This window comes from Crotalus tigris, unplaced genomic scaffold, assembly GCF_016545835.1.
Source record: "Crotalus tigris isolate CLP2741 ecotype Arizona unplaced genomic scaffold, ASM1654583v1 scf7180000017881.257975618366:2651188, whole genome shotgun sequence".
Taxonomy (NCBI): Eukaryota; Metazoa; Chordata; class Lepidosauria; order Squamata; family Viperidae; genus Crotalus; species Crotalus tigris.
Window position 1 is genome coordinate 1,023,799 of NW_024096698.1, and position 8,225 is coordinate 1,032,023.

The 8,225-nt window shown below is 39.7% G+C and overlaps 1 long non-coding RNA gene across 1 annotated transcript; it reads right to left on the minus strand.

Moving 5' to 3' along the window:
- Window positions 1-421: 421 nt before the first annotated feature.
- On the minus strand, window positions 422-7,640 carry LOC120308180. The gene is made up of 3 exons (XR_005556773.1): window positions 7,539-7,640; window positions 5,202-5,314; window positions 422-639 (listed from the first exon to the last, which is right to left on the minus strand). It is a non-coding gene; the product is annotated as an uncharacterized LOC120308180 (long non-coding RNA).
- Window positions 7,641-8,225: the final 585 nt, after the last annotated feature.

An 8,225-nucleotide genomic window follows, 5' to 3' on the forward strand; every position in this document is an offset into this window, starting at 1 on the left:
TCAATGGGTAGTAGCTTTACAGAGAGATGACCAACTCAAAATAAGGAGAAATTTCCAGACAGCTATTAAGCAGGAGAACTGCCTGTCTCCGGGACTCATGGGTGTTTTATCACTAGAGGAATTATAAGGTACTTGGGGATTTTCTATAATGAGTAGTATAGAAATAGTTAATAAATTAATAAATAAGGCTAGGCTGGATCTTGGCAATGAATTCAACTTTGGTAGGCTTTCCCTTCTGCCCACTGACAGTTTTATTACTTATGCACCTCAATAAAAAATGTCAGGGCTGTCTAGTAATATATACAAATATAAAGAGATCAGAAGCTGATTTAGAACTCTGAACTCTACACAAATATGTTATATAGTGTTGCAAGACATGTACTTTATTGACTTTATCCTAGTGTGCAGATGAGTGGTTCATCTTACTTTATTGCAAAGGTTTATCTTACAGGATTCAAACAGAATAGAAAATCAGTATAGACTATTAATTATATTTATCATCAGGAGACATAGCAGCAGTTACCTAGTAAAGAAAAGAAAAGACCTTTGATTTTTTTCCTCTGTTTATTTTCAATCCTGCTGTTTCTCCAAATTCTTCTATCATTTTCAATAGCTTGGACGTTGTCTCCAACATGGGACCTATTTTATCAATGATTGGAAAAACAAGATAGAGAGCAAGAACTTAATTTTATGACTAAGCAAAAGATTAACCCAGACAACATGTTCATTAAACACAAATGAATTGTAATGATGGAAAATTAATAAAATACAAAGCAAAAGGCCAATGGATCAATCAGTATTAACTCTGGCATGTATATCTGTCCTTCCTATCTTTCCATTCTCATGATTGCAACACAGCTGAAGAATACATAATAAATGTATCATATCTATCTGGTCTTCACTGCTTCACTTCACAATAACACCATATGGAATTATTTAAGAGGCCAACTTTCCAAGCCTTTGTTTCTAGAGAGATGTCACTTTATTTTACTTTCACAGCCAAGACCAAAACAGCAATAGGCTTCCATGCCTTCAAGCAATTATATTTGTTCTGCTCACTAAGAGACTTTTGACTGCTCCATGAAAGAGTACAGGAAAGAGAGCATTTTTATATAATTTTGGATCCAATCCTTCACACATCATGCAGCCTAGCCAAAAATGCTGTTCAAGTTCATCTTCTTCCCTTTTTTAGACCTAAAAAGCATCCTTGGCAGAGTTTATCTAGCTTTTTACTTCAACAAGAATCAGGCGTAGTTTACTACTAATAATTTCTATCAAATTGACCCTTTGAAGTCAATAGTCTGGATTTCATTCAACTAGCCTTTAGGTGAGACTTCAATATTTTCGTTATTTCAAAATGATATGGATTTGATTATATTCTCTTTTGTGCCCTTTTGTTCAGAATTGGTTTTCATTAATGCTAAATTGGCAGGTTTTTTTAACATCAGACTGTAAGTCTGACTAAGACATTTCACAAGTTGAGGTGAAGAGTAAGAAGAGGCCCCTTCTCCTATGTACAGAAATTTCTGGATTCAGCACTGGCAAAGAGGTTTGTTGTCTTCTGCTCCTTTAGAATGAGGCATAATTATATTTTAACTGCACCCAAATTTTGCTTGATAATTTGAACAGCCCTACAGGTATTTACAGGTATTTAAGGAATTAGATCTGATAGACAGAGTGCCTGAAGAACTATGGATGGAAGTTCGCAACATTGTACAAGAGGTAGCAACTAAAACCATCCCAAAGAAAAAGAAATGCAAGAAAGCAAAATGGCTGTCTCAGGAAGCTTTGCAAATAGTTGAGGAAAGAAGGGAAGCGAAAGGCAAAGGAGAAAGAGAAAGATACACCCAATTGAATGCAGAATTCCAGAGAATAGCTAGAAGAGATAAGAATGCCTTCTTAAATGAACAGTGCAAAGAAATAGAAGAAAACAACAGAATAGGGAGGACCAGAGATCTCTTCAAGAAAATTGGAGGTATGAAGGGAACGTTTCATGCAAAGATGGGCATGATAAAGGACCAAAATGGCAGAGACCTAACAGAGGCAGAAGAGATTAAGAAGAGATGGCAAAAATACACAGAAGAACTATACAAGAATGAGCTTAACATCCCAGATAACCACAATGAGATGGTCATTGACCTCGAACCAGACATCCTAGAAGGTGAAGTGAAATGGGCCTTAGAAAATCTGAGCAACAACAAAGCTAGTGGAGGTGACAGTATTCCAGCTGAGCTATTCAAAATCTTAAAAGACGATGCAGTAAAAGTGCTACACTCAATTTGCCAGCAAATTTGGAAAACTCAACAGTGGCCACAGGATTGGAAAAGGTCAGTTTACATTCCAATTCCAAAGAAAGGCAATGCCAAAGAACGTTCAAACTATCGCACCATTGCACTCATTTCACATGCTAGTAAAGTTATGCTTAAAATCCTACAAGCTAGACTCCAGCAGTATGTGGATCGAGAACTACCAGAAGTACAGGCAGGATTTCGAAGAGGCAGAGGAACTAGAGATCAAATTGCCAACATACACTGGATCATGGAGAAAGCTAGGGAGTTCCAGAAAAACATCTACTTCTGCTTCATTGACTATGCTAAAGCCTTTGATTGTGTGGATAACAACAAATTGTGGCAAGTTCTTAAAGAGATGGGAGTACCAGACCATCTCATTTGTCTCTTGAGAAACCTATATGCGGGTCAAGAAGCAACAGTGAGAACCGAACACGGAACCACTGATTGGTTCAAAATTGGAAAAGGAGTCCGGAAAGGCTGTATACTGTCACCCTGCCTATTTAACTTATATGCAGAGCACATCATGAGAAAGGCAGGGCTAGATGAATCAAAAGTTGGAATTAAGATTGCCGGGAGAAATATCAACAACCTAAGATATGCAGATGATACACTCTAATGGCAGAAAGTGAAGAGGAACTAAAGAGCCTCTTGATGCGGATGAAGAAGGAGAGTGCAAAAGTTGGCTTGAAACTCAACATTAAGAAAAACAAAATCATGGCATCCGGCCCTCTCAATTCCTGGCAAATAGATGGGGAAGAAATGGAGGTAGTGACAGATTTTATTTTTCGGGGCTCCAAGATCACCTCAGATGGGGACTGCAGCCAAGAAATTAAAAGACGCTTGCTCCTGGGAGGAAAGCTATGGCAAATCTAGACAGCATACTAAAAAGCAGAGACATCACCCTGCCAACAAAAGTGCGTATAGTCCAGGCCATGGTTTTCCCAGTTGCAATGTATGGCTGTGAAAGTTGGACCATAAGAAAGGCTGAGCGCCAAAGAATTGAGGCCTTTGAACTTTGGTGCTGGAGAAGACTCCTGCGAGTCCCTTGGACTGCAAGGTGTTCAAACCGGTCAGTCCTAGAAGAGATCAACCCTGACTGCTCTTTAGAAGGCCAGATCCTGAAGTTGAAACTCAAATACTTTGGCCACCTAATGAGAAGAAGGACTCACTGGAGAAGGGCCTAATGCTGGGAAAGATTGAGGGCAATAGAAGAAGGGGACGACAGAGAATGAGATGGCTGGATGGAGTCACTGAAGCAGTAGGTGTGAACTTAAATGGACTCCAGAAAATGGTAGAGGACAGGAAGACCTGGAGGAACGTTGTCCATGGGGTCGTGATGGGTTGGACATGACTTTGCAATTAACAACAACAACAACAGGTAGAATATTGCTTTGAAGATACAAACAAACAAAAACAGAGTTTATCAAGATGGGCCCTTACTTTCTGCCTTTCTTATTTGCTTTTTACTGAATTAGTAATAATTAATTAAACTTAGACTTTTCATAACCAAAAACTAATCTTTTTTCAGATCCATCACATAAATTAACAGAATAATAGAATAACAGAGTTGGAAGGGACCTTAGAGGTCTTTTAGTCCAACCCCTGCTGAAGCAGGAAACCCTATACCATTTCAGACAAATGGCTGTCCAGTCTCTTCTTAAAAAGCTCCAGTGTTGGAGCATTCACAACTTCTGGAGGCAAATTGTTCCACTGATTAATTATCATAACTATAAGGAAATTTCTCCGTAGTTCTAGATTGGTTCTCTCCTTGATTAGTTTCCATCCATTGCTTCTTGTTCTGCCTTCAGGTGCTTTGGAGAAATAGGTTGACCTCCTCATCTTTTTGGCAGCTCCTTAGATATTTGAACACTGCTAACATGTCACCCCTAGTCCTTCTTTTTATTAAACTAGACATATCCAATTCCTACAACTATTCTTTGTATGTTTTAGCTTCCAGCCCCCTAATCTTTGTTGCTCTCCTCTGCATGCTTTCTAGAGTATCAATATCTTTTTTATATCATGGAGACCAAAACTGGATGCAAAATTCCAAATGTGATCTTACCAAGGCATTATAAAGTAGCATTAGCACTTCACATGATCTTGATTCTATCCCTCTGGTAATGCAGCCTTTTGGCAGCTGCAGCACACTGCTAACTCCTATTTAAGAGATTGCCCACTATGACTCCAACATCCCTCTTGCAGTTATTACTATTGAGCCAAGTACTTGAGTGATACAACATACTTTGCTGAGCCAAATTACATTAGTGTTTCATTTCAGTGAATAGGCTGTTTCTAGGATGAAAAGTGTCTTGTTGAAGAAAATGATGGCGACCTCACCCAAGTTGGCAGTAAAAGAATGCTTTAAGAGAAACTGCACAATCTATCAATAGTGGACTATGAACCTTCATTTCTTTTATGATGTCTCAGCCTCACATTTTTAAAAAGCTTCATTGCTGCCAATAAAAGTGTATGTATGTATTTTAATTTCTACAAATTCCTGTTTTTCTTTTCATCTTCAGCAAAAGAGACATGGCTTCTGTTCTTCCACACTGGATCATCAGTATAAATTGGACTATAGCTGATGTGAAATTTGATAATAATTATAAAATAACTTAGCTCATAGAGAACATACCTCTAAGTGGCAAGTGTTCAGAACCCAAAAAGCAGACTATAATATTAATTTAGCTTTAAAATTAATCACATTAACTATTTAAAGCCTGCCTAAATAATCTTTAAAATGTACCAAAAAGTTCCTATTGAAAAGTAATTCAAAGAAACATTTCAAAACCTAAGGGCAAATACACCTTTATCTAATTTTATTGACGCATTTACTATGAAAGCTTTTATGCCTCTTCAGTGATCTTCAGAGAGAACCAGCATCATCCTGTTGTCTCTTTATGCAGCACTAACCTGTTGTAGCACTCAAGTAAAGTTAACAGGTGGCAATGAAGAGGGCTTGAGGGAGCAGTGGCACAGTTTTAGCCACCTATCAACCTTTATCCATTTGCTGAGATAAGAAGCACCTGCAGAAATAAAATGGTATATACTACATTAGTGAGCAGGCCTAAGAAAGCTGGATTTGCTAAAAATGGCAAGAGGAGTTTGGATATGTGCTTCTTTCCCTAGAGTACCACACTAAATAATAAAGCTGTGTACTATTCTATAGAGCAGGGCTTTTCAACCAGTGGTACGGGTACCACCTGTGGTACATTGGCACCTGGCAGGTGGTACGCGACCATCCTAGAAAAGTGGTAGCGGGGGAGAGGAATGAACTGAACCAGTGGCAGCACTGCACAAGCCTGAGCAAGAGACGGCTGGAGCTGTAGGGCTGTCAGGGCTCAGTGGAAGCGCCAGGATCAGCGCTTTTTTGGGGCTGTCAGGGCTCAGTGGAAGCACCAGGATCAGCACCAGGATCCAGCTGGAGCTCGGCGCTGATCCTGGTGCTTCTGCTGAGCCCAGAAGAAGCAACAATCAGCTGGAATATTGCAGCATCTCCAGAGTCTTGTGATTTACATTCAGATGCTTGGCAACCAATTCATATTTATGACGGTCACAGTGTCCCAGGGTAATGTGAAGTGACCAAAACCTGCAGATGGGGGGGAATAAAAACCGAACACCCCACCCCACCCCCACTGCCAATCAACAGAAATGCTCACAACAATGAAAACCTTGGACAGGAGGAAGAGCGCCGCTGGGCGGGCAGGCAGGTGTCTTGCTCGGCTGTGGCTTGGGAGCACTTTTTTCAGTGCCATTGTAACTTCGAACAGTCACTAAGCGAATTGTTGTAAGTCAAGGACTACCTGTACTTTATCACTTTTTTGTTTTGGGGGGGGTCATCAAGTTTTTGACACCTTGCTAGGCGACTGGTGGTACTCGGATGTTGCCATATCCTAAAAGTGGTACAATGGGTGAAAAGGTTGAAAAGCCCTGCTATAGAGGGCATGGGCTGAAGATCAGAGAATTCAGATCAGATCAGATCGGATGATCAGAGAAATCTGTGTGCTGAAATCTTAAAAAATGGGAGGCTACAAATGAAAGGTTAAGCACTTTTAAGCATCGGTGCCCAGAATATAAACCTGGTTTTATTAATAAATATTAATATATTGATTTCAATCCATTTCAAAGGTGGACATGTTGCTCAGTGCTTCTCAACCTCAGCAGCTGTAAAATGTGTGGACTTCAATTCCCAGAATTTCCCTGCATGCTGTCTGGGAAATTCTGGGAGTTGAAGTCCACACATTTTGTAGTTGCTGAGATTAAGAAATTCCAATGATGGTTTAAAAATCATTACAGTGGGCATTTTCTGTACCAGTTGCAGTTTCCAAAGACTCTTGAAGGAGAGCAAAGAGCAGCCTAACCTAAAAGTGACCAGGATATGTACCATAGTGCCAGATGTCCCTCCAGATACAGTCATACTTGTAAATCAGCTACTGCTGGTATCATATGAAACAATCTTTGCACTCCCATCATTCATTTCCACACTGCTTTAAATTTCATGATTTTGATACTCAGTCCCAGCATATATCAAGGAAGGCATGGTAAGTGCTTAATTCAATAGATCTCATCCCCTTTGACAAAAAAGGGGCATTATTGCCAAAGACTATGGCAGGGAAAAACAAAACAGGCTAGTGGTGGTTTCTAGAACTGTTGGTGATTTGACTTCATTTCTTCACTGAGCCAGTTGAAAGATCCACTTATTAGTGAGAAGCTGAACAGCATTTTCATACACATCTGTCACACTTGCTTAAAATGCGAGGTTCTTTGGGAAGATTATTTCTATGAACGGTTCCTCAAAACTCAATTTTTCTGCTGCCAGGTTCAAGGCTGCATTATTGGAACATACACTTGATTACTTCAGAGTACAACTTGAAGTGTCCAAGTTATTTTGGGGTTGCTAAAACAGTGACAAAGATATGAAGGAAATCCATGTGTTTATCATTGAGAAGGAAACTAGTACCATATGTTCCACAGATACACCTCATTTTTGTGTCTGGCTTTCTGGTTAGGCAGCATCTCATTGGGATGTCATGGAATAGGGGGTAAAATCAACAATCTGCTTTTGCTTAAAATCTCTTTCAAAAACCACATTGTGATGACCTGTTCAAAAGCCATCAAAGTTCATTCCGAGTGGCTAATTGCAAAGCTCAGGCATGGAAGACTTTTTTATTTTAAATGCAGTTTTTTCTTAAGGTTAGACCTAGGGCACATGCATAGCACCTTTTGGTTCTTTCAGTATATTAGAAGTACCTGTCTATCTCTGGATGACAAAAACAAGTCTTCTTATAAAAGGAAATTTCTGGCTTCCGGTTTTGCACAGTATCGACCGGTCGTGGGCTTGTGGATTCTCCGCACCCCCACGGCTAATTTTGCCATGCCGGGGGACCCTCAATGGGTCTAAGTCACCCTGGAGAGGCAGCAAAGAAAGAAGGGTGCTTCATCAATTCTGGAATGGCAGCGGCCATTCCATTCGACTTGGGGAAAGCCTTCTAACCCGACAGGAGAAAGGCTGGCCGTATTGCATCGACCAGCCCAAGCTACTAGCAACTGAAGTCCAAAAGTATTAACCAGCACAACTGTGAACAGTGTGCTTGAAACTGGCTGAGGAATTCGATTTTCTCTTTTCTATTCTATATTTAATTTCCTGGAAAAGATCCCCAAGGAGCAAAATACCTTCAAAAGGGAAGGAGGGGGATTTCCGCCCCACCCTTATACTAACGAAAGGGGCAAATTAATCTTTTTTGGAAAATCAAAATATATGGAAGTGAAATAAATATAAAACCTGAAATTTAAAACTTAAATCTGGATAAATCTGAAATTGTTTGAATTGTTAAGACTCTCATTCTAAAGATAATTGTCCATTTTGGAAATTGAAAAACAAATAGTTGCTGACACCAGTGGTGGATGAAGACTATGACAACTATGATTTTAATATAA